Here is a 21,144-nt window from a genome sequence, read left to right as displayed (position 1 = left end):
GTGTTTACAGGTGGGAAATAACGACTTTCAAACATAAGAATTTTTGAAATGTACTTATCGATTGTGATCATTGTTCTTCGGGATGGGCACATCCATATGGACTTAAACACTCATCACGGCGACTTCGATGACGTGGAGTCTTGGGTTCGTCTCTATAATGAAGACCTCCATGTTGTAGATTTTGACCAGGGGTTGGATGGTCTTGAAAACACCTATGCACTAGGAGGAAGGATAAGTAGACAGATCGTAGACTCTTCCTTCAGGATCAACGATCACGCGTTCACGCAATGAGGAAACAATGTGATTATAACTGTGTTAATTGTGTTATACTAAACCACACTAATACGCCTTGAAGTCATGTATACGCCTAGAGATTGGTACCCACTCACCTAGTAAAATAAAGAAGAACTAAGTAAAAGAGGAAATTCCGTCAGAAAGATCCTCGGCCTTCGTCAAAATTTAGAGGGCGAATATCGTTTGAGGTCAAATGTCCTAAATTTGAAAAGTTCTTCTTTTGTTCGAAGAAACGTCGTCTCATATTATAACGGTCATCTCCATCGAACATCTAACAACAGAACATTCTTCATCTTCCCATGACTTGGAAATGTACTGTACTAAACGGTAGTAAAGGAGGATCTGCATGGTGCCACTGAGATGCTGGTTCGAGAAAGAAAAAGTTGAGGACCTGGTACACAGGATAATCCATTTTCTAGAAAGAATTAAAAGCAAAAATGGTGCAAAGTTGTCTTAAGAGCAAAGAATCACGTTCTCCACTGGAAACCCAGAAAGTTTGAAAAGTGTTTAACCGTGGTTCTAAGTGGCCAAACCGCTATATCCAGTTTTGGTAAAAGGAAGATATCTCTTAAGCTACTAAATATCAATACGTTCAATGATAGAAAAATGAACACTTTTTAGCCTTAATAGATGTTGTATTTCTGCCTCTTACGCGGAGGCCCCAGGTTCGACTCTAGCCCTGGATTAGGGTTTGGCCAAGATTCATCAGCTTCGTGAGACCAACTGAGGAGCTGTCTCATGTAAGTGACAGTGGTCCCGGTCACAAAAGCCAAACAATGCAATTGAGGATGTCATTACGCTCACGACATGGCAATCGAATATCTGCTGGCCATCTGGCGGGGCAGCAGTCGTCTTGACGTGCCAAACCCTTAATGGACTGTACGAGCCATGGGCTTGTTTCCTTGCTTGTTTACTATAAGTAGTAGTACAGTGAGATGCCAATGAATTATGCACTTAAAGGTTTTTGGTTCTTTAAAGGTTTTTTGCCACTAGTTACATTTTTCTACAATTCACAAAAATATAAGCCTTATTTAATATCGTTACTTCGAACAATTTTTAAACAAAATACAGATTTTGATCAGAACATTCGCCTTTAGGTTTGATTACATCTTGAATATTTCGAAACATGTATTTCATTATCTGAATCATAAGAAATTCCAGGCCCTTGTTTTGATGTCCTATATTATTCAACAACGCATTGCACTCTTTGCTGTGACACGAGAGACTATGCTTTAGTTGGAGAATTAGATATGTATCCAGTACTGGAACCTGTTCTTTCCCCATTGTACCTTGAACAATGGTGTTGATCCGAAAGGACATCGTCTCTCCCAAATACCGCTATTATCGTAGGCTGATTCATAGTTTCTTTTAGATATTCGTGTAGTTGTTTTTAAGTCCGACGTCGATCTTTCGGATACCACTCCGTTACTGCCTTTGATCTTTTCTGTCCAGTCGAGCGCCATTGCTTCCACTGCACCTGCTTTTGTTCATTCTCTTTTTTTGTTCATTCTTTAGTCCAATCCTATACATCGTGAGAGTGTTATGGAATGGCCCCTAAGATCATCTCCCAGTAAGTTTCTGCCCATCCTTCACCGACAGGCTAGACGTCGGTTGAACTTTTCTTCTTGCCTGTTTTTACTTTCAGACCATCTGAATTGTATGTAATAACTTGTAGAACACAAGAATTCGTTGCTTACCTCTTGATAGTAAGTGGATAATAATTCTTAAGAATGAAGCAAAGTGACCGGAATTTCTTAAGAACAATCGATGTTCTCCTCCTGATCTCCTTATCGAGCCTCGTCCCGAAAGGACATCGTCTGTCCCCTATCACATATTGATTTATTCTTAATGCGTTCAGTTGTTTTTCTGTTCACTTTTGTCAGCTCTTAAAGACTGTTCGTCACTAGCATGGTGTTTCATTCTTTCATCCGTAACTAAATTCGTTTTTACCATACTCATACAGGTCGCTCAACACAAACCCAAGCTCTGAATGATTTTATGACATCTGCAAATTTCAAGTTGGACAATTTTCTACAAGTGATGTTAGGGGTTCCGTAAAGCCCTACCTCGACGAGATTAAAACAGTACTTACAAAGTTTGTTCTGAAAGTATTTGAAGCTGGGGACTATTGCCTATTGATACTTCACTACTACTTACTGCAAACAAGGAAACAAACTCTTGGTACATACAGCAAAGCTACCACCAAAGAGATCATCACTGCCACATGAACAGACGCATATGATCTTCCCGCTCAAAACTTCCAGCAATGTTTCCATCAGACGATTATTTTGAGAGATGATGTGAAGCTCTTTATAGGCAGACAACACTGCATAATTTAGGGCAGGTATTTTTGCTATATATTTCTTCACTATGAAAATATTATTTTTCTTTCATGATCATTATTTTATGTATAATATTTTAATACTTTTTGTTATACAATTTCAGTAATAATTATGCTTTAAAATTCCCGCGTTAAAGTAAGCAGAGAATGTTTATAAACATACCCTTAAAGTCTGAAACAAATCCATTGAGTTGATCCTGAGATAAAGTAGTCCTTTTTTTAAAAAAAATTTGTAGACAAAGTTTGAGATTGCTGTGTGCAGCTACGGTGTATACTAAATTGTAACCGAGCTCGATAGCTGCAGTCGCTTAAGTGCGGCCAGTATCCAGTAAACGGGAGATAGTGGGCTCGAGCCCCGTCAGCAGCCCTGAAGATGGTTTTCCGTGGTTTCCCATTTTCACACCGGGCAAATGCCGGGGCTGTACCTTAATTAAGGCCACGGCCGCTACCCTCCACTTCCTAGGCCTTTCCTATCTCATCGTCGCCATAAAACCTATCTGTGTCGGTGCGACTTAAAGCAAATGGCCACTAAATTGTAATGTCAAACTGGCATAATCACAGTTTTGCCTCACCCTCTATTCTCATCTGATCTAGCACAGTGTGATTTCTCTTTCCCTGTTTGAAAGTAAAACTGCACGGGAGAAGATGTCATTCCGCCAAGAGCAGCCGTACATGACCTTCCTCTCAATAACTTTCAGCAATGTTTTCAACAGGCGACAAAATTCAGTTTCGATGTAAAGCTGTATAAGTGTATACCATGTTGCATGACTGACTACAATCTAGGCATCAGTCCACGAATTTATTGACTACGATAGTATATTGTTTAAATATGCCACAGGCCCAATTAAATTGAAATATATATCAGATTTTGGCCGACTGGAAACCCCAAGTTATTATATGCTTCAGTCAGTTAAGTACGTAGGATCATACTGTACTTAACTCCCAAATAAACATTACAACTGTTAGGACAACTTCCTGAGGAAGGATTGATTACCTACTATTTAAATACTCTAACTTAGTCTCTCTGTTTCAGATGGGATTCAACAAATTAAATGCATTACATACTCCGATACGATACTGCTGCAAGGAAGGAGTAAGTTTCAAGAAATAGCTCTCTCTCTCTCTACTGACCGATAACACCGTGCTATGCAGCAGGAAACGATGGCAACAATAATAACGTTGTAATATTCATGATAAAAGGCTTACTCTCTTTGAGCGTTGGAAGTTCTTCAGAAATAAACTGAGCTATATACTCTGATATGTAATGTAATGCACGCAGTCTTCACATTATTAAAAGAAAGAGGAAATGCGGAGTATATAATACTTCTGCATATTTGAGATAACTTGTTCTGTTGATTGAAAAGTTGAATATCCTGGCCAAATTATTTACCTTTTTGTACAATATAGTATATCGTATGAAAATAAATAATATTATCTTATTGTTGATCCTAAAATTCTTACATTTGTTTCCTATAGTGTCCCTACTATCCTGTATTTCATCGGCAATTCTGACTCGTGAAGCTGGTTGCTCATGTTACTGACCATCTATTGCCTGCTTAACCAAATGAAGCGTGCTTTTTTTTAACTGCTCCAAGAGCCAGTATCTTTCTACCGATTAAAGAGTGCGTTTATATTATACTAGCTGATGTACCCGTGCTTCGCTACGAGATTCTCAGAAAGACTGTTTTTGTGGTTTCCCTAACTGAAATAAATATAGGCCATTACAAAAACGTCAGTAGGAATGCAATAATTAAAAGCAATATTATCACATAAAAAGAGCCTCCATGGCTTAGACGGTAGCGGGTGGGCCTAACACCACTGGATACCGTGGTTCAAATCTCGGTCACTCTATGTGAGATTTGTGCTGGACAAAGCGGAGGCGGAACAAGTTTTTCTCCGGGTACTCCGTTTTCCCCTGTCATATTTCATTCCAGCAACACTCCCCATTATGTTTTCATAACATTTACCAGTTATTAACAAATCACTTTGCGAGTGGCGACCTCATTGTAATAATAGCCTATGTATATGGTTCATTCATTACATCACCGATCCGGTGAAAGACTGGAAAACACGTTGTAGGTTTTCACTTTTCATAAAATACTCTATCAAATGAAAAACCACACATGTTCTCACTTTTAACGAACAGTACTACGGTACCTATCTAACAGTCCAAAGTTCCAGAGCTGGATGACCAGGCTCCAGACAACAGTGAACACTCTTCTGTCATTATTCCATTAAATATGCACACTGCTCATTCCATTCAGTGACTCAGAGTAAGGAATGAATAGCTCGAATGCTATGATGAACCAGTGTGTTATGTATCAGTAGTATCAGAAAATGTATAAACCAGAGGAATGACATGCAAAGAAGAAAGTTATATAACTCCCCAGCTACTTCCCGCCAATATTCAGGCAGACTGTTACACTCGTAACAAGCGGCCGAGCCGGCCGTGTGGTTAGGGGCGCTTAGTTGTGAGCTTTCTATATTGTAGTCCTTCACACTTAGTTTTCTTTCGACTCTGTGATATTAGGGCGTGTTATAAAATAATTTATAGCGTAGACTGTAGTTCCTTATTCTCCGACATTACATACCGATTTTCATTACATTCTGTTTACCAATTTTCTCGTGACTCGGCGCTGATATGGACTTAGTAACAAAAATACTAATTCATGAATATCTCTATGATCATTAGGCCTTCCCCTTAACTACCATTTCACTCAGCGTGATTAAAATTATTTATGGCCTAGGGCAGGGGTGGCGAACCTTTTCCAACTAGTGTGCCACTTTAAGTCTGGTTTATTATTCTCAGCTGTTTACCGTGCCACTTGTTATTTCCCTTTAACGACTGACTAACCCCACCCCCACTTCCTTTCCTAATTATGCTCCATAATATGTTATTAATATGTTATTAATGTATTATTTATTTATTTATTTATTTATTTATTTATCATATCTTGTAAATACATCTGATTGCATGCTCCGCGGTCGTATTTTGAAAATTTATCAAAAATACATTTTAATACGCAATTTCTAAGAATAATAAGCTCCCATTGTAACATAATTCGTCAATAAATATAATTAGATATTACAATAAAAGACACTAATATTGCCAGTGGACTTTAAGTTAAATATCGTTCTCACATTTAGCGTGAAACTTGTTGCTGAATCTTAGTAGCCATGTCATTTATATTAGGTTCGTAACATGTTGTCTTCAGCAATTTACAAGAAATACTTAGGTCTGAAACAAGACTGTTCGTAACTATTGACTTCACTAAGTTCATTGTAGAAAATAGCTGCTCGCAGGCATACGATGACCCAAACATAGTAAGTAGCGCTGTAGCAAATTTCTTCATGGCCGTAAACTCTTGTGGGAGGCTGTTCCACTGTTCGACTATAAGTTCTCTGGCTTCTGAAGAGAGTATTCACCATCCACAGCACATTCGATTTTCACCAGTGCTTCACCAAGTTGTGCAAATTTGTTCACCCATGTACTGCTTTCTTGAAATACAAGCACCTCCATCTCTAAATGGTCAATAAAAATTACCTTAATGTCACTCATGAACAGGTCAAGAGAGATGCAGACGAAATGAGACTTACAGCAAATGTGATCAACAATAGAAAGGAGTTCAGAAGCCGAATAGACATCAGGATATCGGAAGGGAAACCACACAAATACGCAATGTTTTCTCCAAATGTCAAAATTGGGAAATTATTTGTTTTGAATTTTGTGAAACGTCCACATACCTCTTACAAATACTTTTTGTGTCTTCAAAAGTTAATTGATCTAAAAAATTTGATATTAATTCAATTTGTACTTTAAATGAAGGAAAGTTCTTAAATGTCTTTGTTTCAAAATAAAAAATGTGTTCGCCAGAATGATTTTATGATCTCAAACAATCTATCTGCAGTGTGCCCCTTTCCTTGCAGCTCCTTATTTATATCACTGTATACTGCTGTAAAATCAGGGATGAATATTCAAACACACAGCCAAATAGGGTCCGTGTATTCTGGGAATTCGTCATGCTTTTCTATCTTGAAGAACTGAATTTCGTCCAAGAGCTCGACAAGCCTCTAAACTACTTGACCGAGACTCAGCAAGCGAACGTTATTGTTCATGTACGCCATAGTGAGATTAGACTTCGTGTAAATTTTCGAGGACTGGCGATTATTTAGAGCACGTGCAGGTATGAAGTTCACAATTTTGGTTACCTCGAGAGAAGTCCTTCACATGACTGCATGCCTCTTTCGCACAAAGGGTTTCCTGGTGTAACATACCATGAAACTGTAAAATAGGGTGTTTAAATTTTTCTTTAAGAAATTTCGTAAACATATTATGAATACCCACCATACTTGGGGCAGTATCAGTTATCCCAGATACAATATTCTTTAAGTCAAACCACATTTTTAATACAAGTTCTTGCTTCACTTCGTTCGTTATATATTTCCCTGTAAGTAATTCCTTCCTCACCACACTTCGACAAGGAAATCGGACAAAAACAGCTATCCTTGTGGTTAGGTCTCATACATGCCTTCATCAAGGCATACTGAATTCATCTGGGAGACATCCGAATCAGCTTTAAATCGCTCCGAAATATCTTCACCCATCCTTATTATTCTATGCTTGACAGTATTTCTGCTGGCTGATATTTGTTTTAATTCTGTTAATTATCTGTAGTTTGCTAGGAAATTTTTCAAATAATGTGTCGGACGTCAATAAGAAAGTCTTTTTCACGAAATCACCGTCAGAAGATAGAAACAGCCGCATTAATATTATTCCTTGGCCTGAAAAATGATACAAAACAACTAGTTTGTTTTGCGTATTGTTCGATTTTTTTGTAAAACGAGCTCCTTTCTTTCTTCATTTGGCATGTAACGAACATTTCAATGATTCGTCTCAAAATGGCTGTTTACGTTAAACGTGCGGGGTACAACTGTTTTCGAACACAGGGAACACAAAGCTTTAATACTTATTTCTATCACTCCGAATTCCCTTGTCCACTACTCTTGAAGAATCCGTTCACTACCATTGTTAAGTTTCTGTTTTCTTTCGGCACCGAAAACATGTTTGTGAGGTCCGTATACAAACGACATTCAATAAACAGTTATGAACAAAGAATACTTACCCGCTACTGGCTACCACACAAGTCAAAATTCACTCACTGCCTGACTGACTGAGGGCCAGATTTTCTATATCCCTACACTGCATGACTTTTTATTTTCTCTTTATTTTAATTCTAGACATGTATAATATATTCCACATTAAGGGAAAAATAGTTTAAAAATTCTTAAAATGATTTTGAGAGATTTGTTGCATGAAAACTAACATGTGCCTAATTAGTCCCACCATGCACTGTCGACATATTTGTTTTGAAGGTTCACTTCCCATTTTCAGGTTGCTCACTTGAGATGAAAGTCCTTGAAACAGTTCTTTTTGTTTGTAATGCACAATGCTACATCAACTTTTCGCAAAATATAAGGGTTTTCCCCTTGCACGGGAGAAATTTGCACCATTGTCGAGTGTCTATGTGAATTGGCCAGTATTCCAAACGACCTTGACCGACTGGTTGTGGAGGGTAAACTGCTGCTGAGGACTTCTTCCTCTTCTTTACGAGGTCTCCTTCTACTTCAAAACTTGGCCGTCCTCACTTTGGGTTGATTGACAACCCCACTTGACAGAGTGAAAGGGCTAAAACTTCCCGGAATTTCATCCGACAATGCACGTGCCTGCAATATCTCCTCTCTCAAGAATTACATTTTCTATCATGTTTCTCACCTAAAATATTATTCAAAATGGAATTAATATATTCGTTGACATTTACACACAAAAATTGCAATAAAGTAGGTAAGCAGCATATGTCATTCCATGTATGAGGTGATCATACCACCACATGATCAGACTGCATACTGGGACGAATTAGTCACATATTTATTTTTCTAAAATAAATCTATACCAAATATCAAAATGCTTTTTAGTGTATTTGAGTATGAGCAGAAGACTTACTAGTAACAGTATGATTTTTCTTATTTGCACAAGAATACAAATACGTGCTATTCTTGCGTGTGATTTTAGCGTGAATAATGAACCTCCTGCTCTGGAGGACTTTCAAATGTTTGCTTCCGCTTGTGCTTCCAACCTTATGAAATATACAAAAATGCTTGCTTACATACACAGATGTCACAATCCTTCGTCCCATCAACCATAAAGGTTCACTTTATCTTGCGTAACTATAGTTACTGTGAAATATGTATTATGTGCCTAAATCGTCCCACCATGCAGTGTAGGGCAAGTCAAATTTCACTCACTGCCTGACTGACTGAGGGCCAGATTTTCTATATTTATTTGTTACACGTAGAACACTATGACTATACGATGCACGAGATATGTATAGTCTGTAGTAAACAATGTATGTAAAAATTTCATGTGGCGTGCCACCGAAATCATGTTCGCGTGTTACCTAGTGACACGCGTGGCATAGGTTCACCATCCCTGGCCTAGAGTGTAGCGACTTATTCATCGACTTTTTATTCTGATTTTCATAGATAGGATCGCTAATAATACAACCGAAATATCTAAGAACTATATTTTAGGTCTTCCCCTAAACTGCCATTTCTCTCAGCATGAATACAATTATTTATAGCCTAGGTTGTAGCGACTTATTCTCCGACTTTGCATACCGATTTTCATTAAATTCTTTTCAGCCGTTTTCTCGTGATGCGTGTACATACGAGTACATACATACATACATACATGATGAACCCAAATGGGACATATCGTTGGCCTAGAATATTAAAAATGGTAGAAAGTTACGGGAATAATGAAGTGGTGTTACACGAGAAGCCGGATATATGTTGCAATCCCGCTTGCTCAAGTCAGTGGTCAGATAGTACACGTGTCATGGTCATTTGATTGCACAACAGAGAAGCAATGGAATCTTCCACGCTAGAGAGAGAAAAAGCGCGACAGAGCTATTCAAAATTAAGTTGGTAGGACTTCTGAACAGCGAATCAAAGCACAGCGCGCTCGAGGCTGAGTAGGAAAAAAATATGGACGCCAACATGAAAGCCTTCCAATTTTGGCAAACGTCCGCGGGGAGATTGCATAGAAGAAGATTTAGACTTCTACGTAGTCAGAAAATTAAGACGATATATCCTAGTAAATTATTGTAATTCGTAAATGTGGATATTAAAGGCAGGATGTTGTGCAACTGATCAGGGGATTCCGTAAGTTTGACGCTACGAGGCAAGCGCACGATAGGAACCCACGTGCTGTCCAGGAGGCTCACACTGCTTTTTGGTTCGGAACGACTCGGATGGTGATGTGTGGTGTTCACCGTGGAACGGGAATTTGAGCATTTCTCAGCCTAATACATACTATATTGAGAACGCATAACTGAATCCGCTGGATTTATTTTTATTAGAGAATTTGGAGTATAAATAACCAATAATTTTGAGATATATAGTCTCGCGTTATAAACCTGTTCGTTAAGCAGAAAGGACCGAAATAGTATGAAGTAGCGGGACGTTTTGCAGTTTCACGTGTCGGAAATCGCGAGGTTTGCAGAGACGGAGTATTTACTAAATTGTGACAAGAGTGTAATGTGTACTTGTGTATAATTCATGAATATTTTTCTGTGTGTATTTTAGTGTAAAAATGCGAGTGATGTCGTGTGCAATGTTGTACCAAACAAGAGTGAAGAAAATGGATGTTGAGGAAGGCATTTATGCACACGTTAACGCTACTGTTATGATGGTGTGAATCAAATAATGGGGTCAACCTGAGGGTCAAAAATTCTGTACGGCTGACCATGGAACAACGCCAGAATCGATAAGTACCTCCCGATTCATATTATTTTCACATATGCATGATAAGCTGTAGTTAAACTTGTAAATATTTTTTCTTGCATGAAATGATTTTTACTTTTTATTTTTCAATGTAGGAAGAGTTAGCTAGATATAGGGAGCAAATTTCAATACTGATGCCCTGGGGAGTGAATGTGTGTAGGATAAGAAACGTGTCTTGAGAGATGATCTTCTATAACAATAAGAAACGTGTGATGAGATATGATCTTCTCTAACGCGTGATCTCCTAACATGATATTCGTGTGTGTAAGTATGTTAATTAAAATAGATGGCATTCAGTATGTGTTTATAGTCATTGGGATAGGCTAGTGATTGTTTGTGGCATGCTTCATGGATAACTTTTGATCGTCGAGAAAGAGTTCATTTATATCATGAATATATGAACCAGTGACCAGTCATGCACATTACAGTGGATATTTAGAGTCCGTTTCATCAATAAGTAACATGCATTTGACCAATAAATGAAAATGTGCTGTGAGGGAATAGATATTCTGTCATATAATTCATTTTTGTGATTTAGTTGAGATTAGCTTGGATGTAAGACCTTTAACATACGAACGCTAGTAGCAGGTAACGATCCGGTGATATTATGGAACGAAATATTTGAATATAGTGCCGGCAAATGAAGTAAAGCGTTTCTCGATATGTTATGACGAATTCTGGTAAGAATTGCACCAGTAGACAAGTGAAGTGTGAGATGAATATTTTGTATTGAAAGCGTTGTATGCTCATGAATAATAGATATTATAGCCTCAGGGGATCTCAGTTATATGAAAGATGATTTTTGAGAAGAACATATGGAGTTAATTAGACCGGAGAGATATTAGCCTGTGTTGACAGAAAGATTGCGGTGCGTGTGAAATAAATAAATAAATAAATAAATAAATAAATAAATAAATAAATAAATAAATAAATAAATAAATAAATAAATAAATAAATAAATAAATAAATAAATAAAATTCAAATTAGTTTAGGTCCCTTCGCTACAAGGTCATGTGCATTTATGTATTAGTGAAACAGCTGATTATGTGTATGTGAAGTAATATCGTAGTGGTAATTAAAATGTTAAATTTATTTACATCAGGAGTAGTTATCGATCCGGTCGCGTTCCGTATTAAGTGTATACAGATGAGAGGAGGAAGCCGATATAAAAGAATGATTTAATAAATGTAATGAGTTAATAATTTTAACATTTAATATTTTTAGCAGATGTAACATTTCGAATGATTTAATATTATCTAACAGCTTCATGATTTAATGATTGAACTTTTTGTAATGATTTAATCATTTTAATAATATTTTTTAATTTAACAATTTAATAATTTTGAGAGTATAATGATTTAATGATTCAGTGTCAAGTTCGATAATCTATATTCAGAAAGTACTTTATATTTTTCAATTATTCATGGATAGAAGGGAGAGTGGATACTGAGTAAAGAGTTCATGTATAGAGGAATGTATTTCGAATTTTTGTATGTCAAAGATCACTCAGGTGAAGATAATTAATGTAATAATCGTCAACTATATTCTTTTTTGAAATATGGTGATAATTAAATATAATAAAAGCCGAGATGTATAATATAAACAAATTGATTAAATTAATGTCGGTATATGATAATGAGATGTAAGAAGAGTTCAGTTAAGTGAGATGTAGTTGGATGAATTTGGAGTTCAGTAACAAGATTGTTTTTTCATGGTAATTGTTACGGAGGGCTCTGTGGAACAGCAGAGGTGAAAGAAGGTGCCGGAGTGGATGGGTCTAACTACAAAGCCGAGATATGAATTAAAATTTCATTAAAGGTTATATTTTCGAAAATAGCAAAACTTAACAATTTTCACATAGAATTTCAAAGTTTAACAAATAACAACAAGTCAACAAATAACCGACAATCAGGTACAAGACCAAGAAAAGCCAAGATTTAGAGACAGTTTAACAATCTGGGCTTCAAGCCTCAAGTTTTACAATTTCTGAGCTCTCAGCTCACAAACACATATTTACCACAGGGCAGAAATCCCCTAATAATATGGAGCACTTGCTCCCATCTAGCAATGTCAAGCTTCCTACAGGCACATTTCCAATACTAAAAAAAAAGAGCTGACCCGCTCTCAGTTTTCCAAGCCTATTAATGGCAATACCAGGCTTTACCCTAAATTGCCATCAAGGCATAACTTACTCAACATGAAACGGGGGTATCTTGTACCCAGCCTACTAGGTTAAGTAAATGGCCCAAAATGCAAAACTGAATGGAGGCGTGAATTTGCACACCTACATGAAACTTCGTAAAACCTAAGAGGCACTAGGCCGATGAAACCGGGGCTATTCCCAAACTATGGAGGGAATACATTTAACACATTAAGGAAGAGTAATAATAATAATAATAATAATAATTGTACCGGGCGGTACACCTCCACGCCGCTAAATTAAAATTTGCGCCAGTTGAAACTCCTCTGCTGGAGGAAGTCTGAACTTTATCTACTGTATTCATTTTCAAGTTTCTCAGAAGATGCCACTACCTGGAAATTTTGAAGTTTCTGAACTGGGTCGTTTTCGACGTATTTTTGTTTTTTTTTCTGTAGTAAGAAGTGTGAACATTCTCTTCTAGAGGACACTACTGAAGAACTACAATGGTGCACCCTAGTGCGAAGAGAAAGAACTGTTTTTTGGAGAAATTTTTATTTCAAAAGTTTGTTCTTTGTTAAATTTCTTTCTGATATTGTTTAAGTTGGCTGTATACCCCTTTCTTTCCCCTTGTTTTGTTTAGCCAATCCCGAATTTCTTTAATTAATTTATGACCAATAATGTGTATCTTCTTCAAATTTGATATGCTGCTTAACCCTAGCCAATAAAATTCTTGTGGGAGGGTGTTTTCATTCATGAAACGCCTCGAACTTTCCGCGAGGGTATATAAACTGCTGATTTTCGGGTCTCCGGGCCACTTCAGTAACATCTTTCAGTGTGTTAAGTACATAGCAGGGGGCGGGAAGCGCCTCTTTCTTCGGGCAGCAGCTCAACAACAAGGTAATGGCCTTTTAATAATTTCTTTTCTTGCTAGCTCAGCAGTTTAACTCTCGGGGCGGGTCCGAAGCCTTTCGCCATGTAACTTTCCTATAAAATGTAAAGACACTTTGTTCTATTCTATCGTTTTAAACTCAAAATTGGGATAGAGAGTGCTTAACCCTCTCGATTTCCCACTCATATTGTTTTGAGGTGAACTTATTTTTCTCTACCGTTTCTTCCTTAACTTAATGTAAATTGTTTCTTTCTTAAGTCACCTCTTTAGTATGGGACTAGCCCTTGCAGTAACGGCCTAGTGCCAAGTAGGTTTTATGTAAAGTGTATTAGGAGTGCAAGTCCGCCTCCTCTCAAGTTGGTATTTTTGAGACCACGTAAATTTCATGTTTCTTTACTCTATAGGTCTCAGTAGGTTGGGTATTTTACCCCTATGTTTAAGCCCTTAGAGGACAACCTGAAGGTGGAGTTTGGTGTGGCCTTGGATAGGCTCGTACTTAAGAGAAGGCTGCTCTTTCCAAATAAAATTGTGTTTTCTGCGCGCCTCGAGGAGGCTTTACGGTGTAATTGGGAGCAAGTGCTCCTGGGCATGATTGGGGTCTTCTGCCCCTTTGTTGACTTCTGTATATTGTAAAATTGGGCTAATTGCTCAAGTATTGTGTGTCTGGCTCTCGGAGCCCAAATCCTGTAACTCTGTAATTGTACATTCTCGAATAGTGGTTTTGCTACTCTGTACCTGCCATTCTTGTGTTTTCTTGATTTTACAAAGAAAATATAACCTTGTTAGGTTTTAAATTAACTTTAATTTCGTAGCCGGAGACCCGTTCACCCCCGCACCTTCTTTCACCTCTACCTACCACAAAAAACGGTAACAAGTGGTAGCAGAGCGTGGTTGAATGGGTCTCAATTTAGCCCCTTTTTACGGTTAAATATTGCTTTGATTCCAACTCTAACTATTTTCTCACTTGCTGGAATTTTTACCTTTTCCTTGTTCAAAATTGTTCTGTCATCATGCCCGGCCCTCGCGATGGTCTCCATCTTAACTATTTGCGCAAGGAGGAGTTGATCTATGAATTGACCATTAGAAATGTGCAATCGGAGGCACGGTTGCGGTAGACACAAACAAGCTTAGAGAGTCCCTTGATTTGCCCATTTCCATCCCCACTTTGGGAGAGAAAGAAATTGACGACTCTCTTTCCACGATCACTGATAATACTACTGAGCTAGCATCTGTAGTTTATTTTTTGAAGAAAATGATCCTTCTCCTAATCAAATTAAGCGTGTGCAAGCCAGGCTATTTCATTTTTCAAATAGAGTTAACGATCTATTGTCTCTGAAGTTGAATGACGTTCAGAGGAAGGAAGCTAGTAAGGTGCTTGAAAATATTTCTGAATTATCTAGTAAGGTCACTCAATTGTTAACTGGGGAAGTTCCTCCCAAAACTGATCAACCCGCTACGGTGAATGTAGGTAGCGAGGAAGAGCCTCCTAAGGGAGAAGTCAATAGGAAAACCGTTGGAGCTCAAACTATCTCTGCCCCATTGGACAACGAGTCTGAACGCCGTACATCGTTGAATAATGTACGTTCTGAATTAACTTCTTTGTCACTGAAACCTTTACCTACTATGTCACCTGGGTTCAGCAGCTTGCCTCATCCATTATCAATGTTGCTCAGAGGTATCTCTAAATTTTCTGTTAATACCACCAGTGAAGTTATTTCTTTCTTAAGGTTTTTTAGTTGAATTTCAGGATCACGCCCTTGTTTTTTCTCTTTCTCCATGTCAAATTTTGCAAATCATCTATCCCTATGCAATTGGTATTCTCTCTGACAAAATAGTAAGAGCCATAGCTGAACAGTCATCTATTGAAGATTTTCATGCACACCTCCTTGCAAATTTTATTCCTGCTCGCGCGAGTTCATCTCTGATTCAGAAGTACTATTATCGTGTACAGCGCTTGGATGAAAACTTGGCAGATTTCATCCAAGATATTAAGTTCTATACTAGGGTGTTTGCTCTTCACTTCCCCGAGGATCAGATTGTACAAGCTATTGTGGAAGGCATCTCACCATCCTATAGGTCATATTTGTGTTTCGCGGCGTGCCCGCAAACTTTCTCTGAACTTGAAGCATTGGCCGTCTCAGCGGAAGGAGTTAGATACGCCGATTCCTTGCGTGTCGCGAAAGAACCCCCTCCTTCTTTTAGTAATCCTCGGCCTCCACCTCGCCGACCAGTCACACCCCGTAAGTGTTATGCATGCGGGTCGCCTGACCATCTTCGGAACAAGTGCCCATCAATCAAGTCTAGTGGGACAAGGAATGGAGCAGGGTCATCTCAAGGCTGTTTTAAATGTGGGGCTTTCTCACATATCGCCAAGTATTGCCCAAATTCGAATAGCACCCCCTCCTGCTCAACTTCTGGTGCAACTTCCAACAACAATCAAAAGTGACTAGTGGCTTCGGCTGAGTCGACTAATCCATCTTCCCGAGGCTCAGCCCCTGGTAAACAGGTCGAAAATTCAAGGGAAATTCAGTCCTCAAGTTCATCTTTTGAATGCCCCAAAGAGTGTCTTAGGATTGCGGCGGATACCCCCGCACCTGTTCCTTTTCTTAAGATTGAGTTAAATAATGAACCTGTAACAGCTCTATTAGATTCAGGCAGTGTGTGTTCGATTATTTCGGCTGAATGGTATTCAAAATTGAAATCTGTTTGTAAGCTTCCTGACTATTGTTTGTCTGCGATCCAATATGTTTCGGCTAATTCATCCCCATTAGAAATTCTAGGTTCCTTACAGGTCAAAATTCGTATTTTTAAATTTACATAGAAAATCAAATTGTTTGTGGCTAAGCACTTGTCTTGCCCCATCATATTGGGAGCTGACTTCATTTCTCACACTGGTCTTGTGCTCGATCTTCAGAGTAAGTCGTGCACATTCAAATTTGCTTCCAATTGTAAAATCCCCTTGTTAAAATGTAATTCTGCATCATGTTCATCTATTTCGCCTACCCAGGATGAGATGTTGTTAGACCTTAGACATCTACCTGAGGAGCAGGCTGATAGTATTCGGAAGTTGTGTCAGTCGTTTCCAGAGGTGTTCTCTGATACTCTTGGTGTTACTGACCTTATCGAATACAAAATTGAGGTCACGGATTCGATTCCGGTCCGTTTTCCACCTTATAGGCTATCTCCTCCGAAAATGAAGGCTCTGAAAGAAATCATCGATCAGATGTTGAAGGATGGTATTATTAGGCCCTCTAAATCGGCGTATTCTTCACCTATTTTCCTAGTCTCGAAACCCCAAGGGGGCTTCAGGCCTGTCATTGATTATAGGGCTCTCAATCGGAAGGTGGTGTTACAATCTGTGCCCCTTCCCGACCTTCATTCTTGTTTTTCATGGTTCCGTAAGGCCAAGTTCTTCACCATCTTGGATTTGAATCAGGCCTATAATCAAATTCCCCTTGCAGAAGAGTCTAAACATCTTACAGCGTTCGCCACGGATTGGAATTTGTATGAATACAACCGCGTGCCTTTCGGGCTCCCTACGGGAGCAGCTGTACTCACTAGGCTGCTAGATAGGGTCTTCTCCGATATCAAATTTGAGTACTTGTATCACTACCTGGATTATGTCGTCGTATTTTCGGAGACCTTTGAAGAACATCTAGATCATCTGCGAGAAGTTCTCAATCGCCTTCGTAAAGCTGGGGTAACTGTTAAGTTGTCCAAGGTTGCCTTTGCTAAGCCCTCCATGTCATTCCTAGGGCATATTGTCTCACCTGATGGTGTTGCAGTTGATCATTCTAGAACACAGGCCATCCGTGATTTTAAACCCCCTAAGGACATCAAAGGTATCGCCAGGTTCATTGGTATAGTGAATTTCTTCAGGAAGTTTATTCCTAACTTCGCTAATAGAGCGGCGCCCTTGAACCTTCTTCGTAGGAAAGGCATCAAATTCGAGTGGGGACCTTCTCAACAAGCCGCTTTTGAAGATCTTAAATTAGCTCTCTGTAATGCCCCTGTCCTTGCTATGCCTGATTTCTCAAAGAAATTCATCGTCCAAACCGATGCGTCGTCGTCGGCGGTAGCTGCAGTCCTTCTTCAAGGGACTGAACTAGGGAGGCGACCCATCGCCTATGCATCTAGGACCTTGTCGGCTCAAGAAGCCAAATATTCCATCTATGAGCTCGAAGGTTTGGCAGTCTTATTTACCTTAGAAAAGTTCCGTCTCTATCTGGAACATGTCAAATTCGACCTGGAGACAGATAATCAAGCCTTAAGTTGGGTCTTAGGTAGGCCGCGTCGTACTGGTCGTATAGCCCGCTGGGCCATCCGTATTTCTGCCTTCCAATTCGATGTCAGGCATATCAGAGGTACCGAAAATGTCGTTGCTGATGGACTCAGCCGTATGTTTTCCAACGATGTTGAGACACATGAACCGGTCGACAGTTCATCACCTCCCGAGTCCATACTATTTGATGTTAATGCCATTTTAACAGATGCTCCCATGCTCTTTAGGGATATCGAGAAATACCAACGTGAAGGTCAGACGCTGGCTCCGATAATGGAAACCCTTTCTTCTGGGGAACATGTTGTCCCTTATGTACTGAGGAATGGTGTTCTATGTTGCCCTTCGAGGCATGATAAGATGATGAAGGTAGTCGTTCCAGCTGTTCTTGTACCTATGATCTTCAAGTACTATCATGATACCCCATTAGGGGGGCATCTTGGAATCTTTAAAACTCGTGAAAAATTCATGAAAGGTTCATCTGGAAGGGTATGGACGGTAAAATCCGTGAACTAGTAAAAGCTTGTAAATCCTGCTTGCTTAGTAAACCCACCATGTCCACCAAGGTAAGCCTGTTGTCTTCTCACCAAGCGTCGCGCCCTATGGAACGTCTGTATATTGATTATGTAGGACCCTTCCCCCAGTCGAAGGGGAATGCCAACAAGTTCATCTTTGTATGTGTAGATGGTTTTACAAGATTTTCCTGGTTATTTCCGACTAAGCTGGCCACCGCTCAGTCCACCATCACTTGCCTAAATTCTATCTTTGCTTCTTTTGGTCCGTGTCAATATATTGTGTCTGATAATGCTAAGGCTTTCACATCAAATCTTTTTCGTAAATTCTGTTTTGACTTGTCCATTTCTCATGTGACGACTTCTGCTTATTACCCTCAACCATCTCTGGCTGAACGGGTTAATCGTAATCTCAGGTCCGCGCTTATTGCCTATCATCATGAAGATCATTCCAGGTGGGACACGTCCCTGCATTGGTTAGCTTTTGCTTTGAATTCGGCGGTTCATGAATCACATAAATTTACTCCAGCATCTTGGATGTTCAAGTTTGTTCCCAACACGCCGCTCTCTAACCTCTGGTCTCTGAGTGACATTCTACCGGAGACAATAGACCCGGACAACATTAAAGATCTTTGGAAGAAGGCTAAAGCCAATCTTAAGGTGTCTCATGAAAAGGTTAGGGAAAGATATGATCGTGGACGGAGACCCACCCATTTGAAGGTAGGCGACCAGGTGATGGTCAAGAATTTTGTTCCCGCGGGCAAGCTTGCCCCCAGATTTCATGGGCCGTGCATAATTCTCGATTTCCTTACGCCGGTTACGTTGTTATTAAGTAATCCAGCCACCGAGAGGATATTTAGGGTTCACCTGTCCCAGGTGAAACCGGTGTAAATTTTGTGCTAACTTGCTTCATATAATTTGAAAGGAATACGAAGGTTATATATATATATTTTTTGAAGGTTTTCACTTTTAAGGCCTTCTGCCCCTTCTATTATATTTTGTTTTATATGTAAGCATTTTTGTAAAACCTTCCCCGAAGCGTTAAACTGCCATCCTGTCGTTGCCACGGCCATTACCACGCTCCCGTCTCCTGCTCCACTACACACAGTGGCTTGTATAAGAAAATAATATTTGCACGCCGCTGGCCCCTCAACCTCTCCACAAGCCTGTGCCCTCAAAGAAGATGATAGTCCACCAAAATTCTGCCGCCGAGCTTTTATGTTTCAGTGCCCCCGCAGCCGCGCGGCGCCGTGCCACTACTGGGATAGAGGAAGGGCCCCCTCTACTCCAGCGAGGTCGACCTGTGCACGGCGAGCCGGAGCCCTTCTCCCGGCCAAGGCTGATGTGCGGCGCACAACTGTAACTGGCCCGCGACCTGCATGTTCGCCGCGGGCGCGGCGTGCTTCAGCTCCACTACTCCTCTCATAGTGCGGGCGAGCGGTATCTCAGGGTACTTGAGGGGTCCAGGCGGCCTCCTCTGAACTCAAGCAGCGGCGGCTGGTCTGGCCGTCAAACTGATCAACGTTTAAAGTACATATCCAGCTATATGGACATTCCAGTTCAACATTACTACCTTTGTTTGGATTTCCTGCAATATCTGGTGGACTTAGTAAATTTTTCATCAACCTTAAAAACCCAAAATTTTCCTTCTGAATTCAACTTCTACAAACATAAAGACATTACTTCAACAGTTACTACAAGAATTTTGCAACTGGATCAAACCAAATTTAGTAAATTTTATAATGCTTCTGCAATTAATCTCCATATCAACATCATAACTTGGACCTTGTTTTCAAACAAAGTTTATGTTCTTCTGTGTTACCCCTTGGAGGAACTTTTTTTTTGGGGGGGGAGGTCTGTACCGGGCGGTACTCCACGCCGCTAATTTAAAATTTGCGCCAGTTGAAACTTCTCTGCTGGAGGAAGTCTGAACTTTATCTACTGTATTAATTTTCAAGTTTCTCAGAAGATGCCACTACCTGGAAATTTTGAAGTTTCTGAACTGGGTCGTTTTCGACGTATTTTTGTTTTTTTTCTGTAGTAAGAAGTGTGAACATTCTCTTCTAGAGGACACTACTGAAGAACTACAATGGTGCACCCTAGTGCGAAGAGAAAGAACTGTTTTTTGGAGAAATTTTTATTTCAAAAGTTTGTTCTTTGTTAAATTTCTTTCTGTTATTGTTTAAGTTGGCTGTATACCCCTTTCTTTCCCCTTGTTTTGTATTTAGCCAATCCCGAATTTCTTTAATTAATTTATGACCAATAATGTGTATCTTCTTCAAATTTGATATGCTGCTTAACCCTAGCCAATAAAATTCTTGTGAGAGGGTGTTTTCATTCATGAAACGCCTCGAACTTTCCGCGAGGGTATATAAACTGCTGATTTTCGGGTCTCCGGGCCACTTCAGTAACATCTTTCAGTGTGTTAAGTACATAGCAGGGGGCGGGAAGCGCCTCTTTCTTCGGGCAGCAGCTCAACAACAAGGTAATGGCCTTTTAATAATTTCTTTTCTTGCTAGCTCAGCAGTTTAACTCTTGGGGCGGGTCCGAAGCCTTTCGCCATGTAACTTTCCTATAAAATGTAAAGACACTTTGTTCTATTCTATCGTTTTAAACTCAAAATTGGGATAGAGAGTGCTTAACCCTCTCGATTTCCCACTCATATTGTTTTGAGGTGAACTTATTTTTCTCTACCGTTTCTTCCTTAACTTAATGTAAATTGTTTCTTTCTTAAGTCACCTCTTTAGTATGGGACTAGCCCTTGCAGTAACGGCCTAGTGCCAAGTAGGTTTTATGTAAAGTGTATTAGGAGTGCAAGTCCGCCTCCTCTCAAGTTGGTATTTTTGA

At 39.5% G+C, this 21,144-nt stretch overlaps 1 protein-coding gene across 1 annotated transcript in view; it reads left to right on the top strand.

Moving 5' to 3' along the window:
- Positions 1–4,089, top strand: part of LOC136873910 (general odorant-binding protein 19d) — a 53,520-nt gene extending 49,431 nt beyond the window's left edge. The window contains exon 6 of the mRNA XM_067147240.2: positions 3,669–4,089. The gene's annotated coding sequence lies outside the window, so the exon portion shown is untranslated. The remainder of the gene's footprint in view (positions 1–3,668) is intronic.
- Positions 4,090–21,144: the final 17,055 nt, after the last annotated feature.

This window comes from Anabrus simplex, chromosome 5, assembly GCF_040414725.1.
Source record: "Anabrus simplex isolate iqAnaSimp1 chromosome 5, ASM4041472v1, whole genome shotgun sequence".
In the NCBI taxonomy this organism is placed as follows: domain Eukaryota; kingdom Metazoa; phylum Arthropoda; class Insecta; order Orthoptera; family Tettigoniidae; genus Anabrus; species Anabrus simplex.
This window is presented reverse-complemented; position numbering and strand designations above follow the sequence as displayed.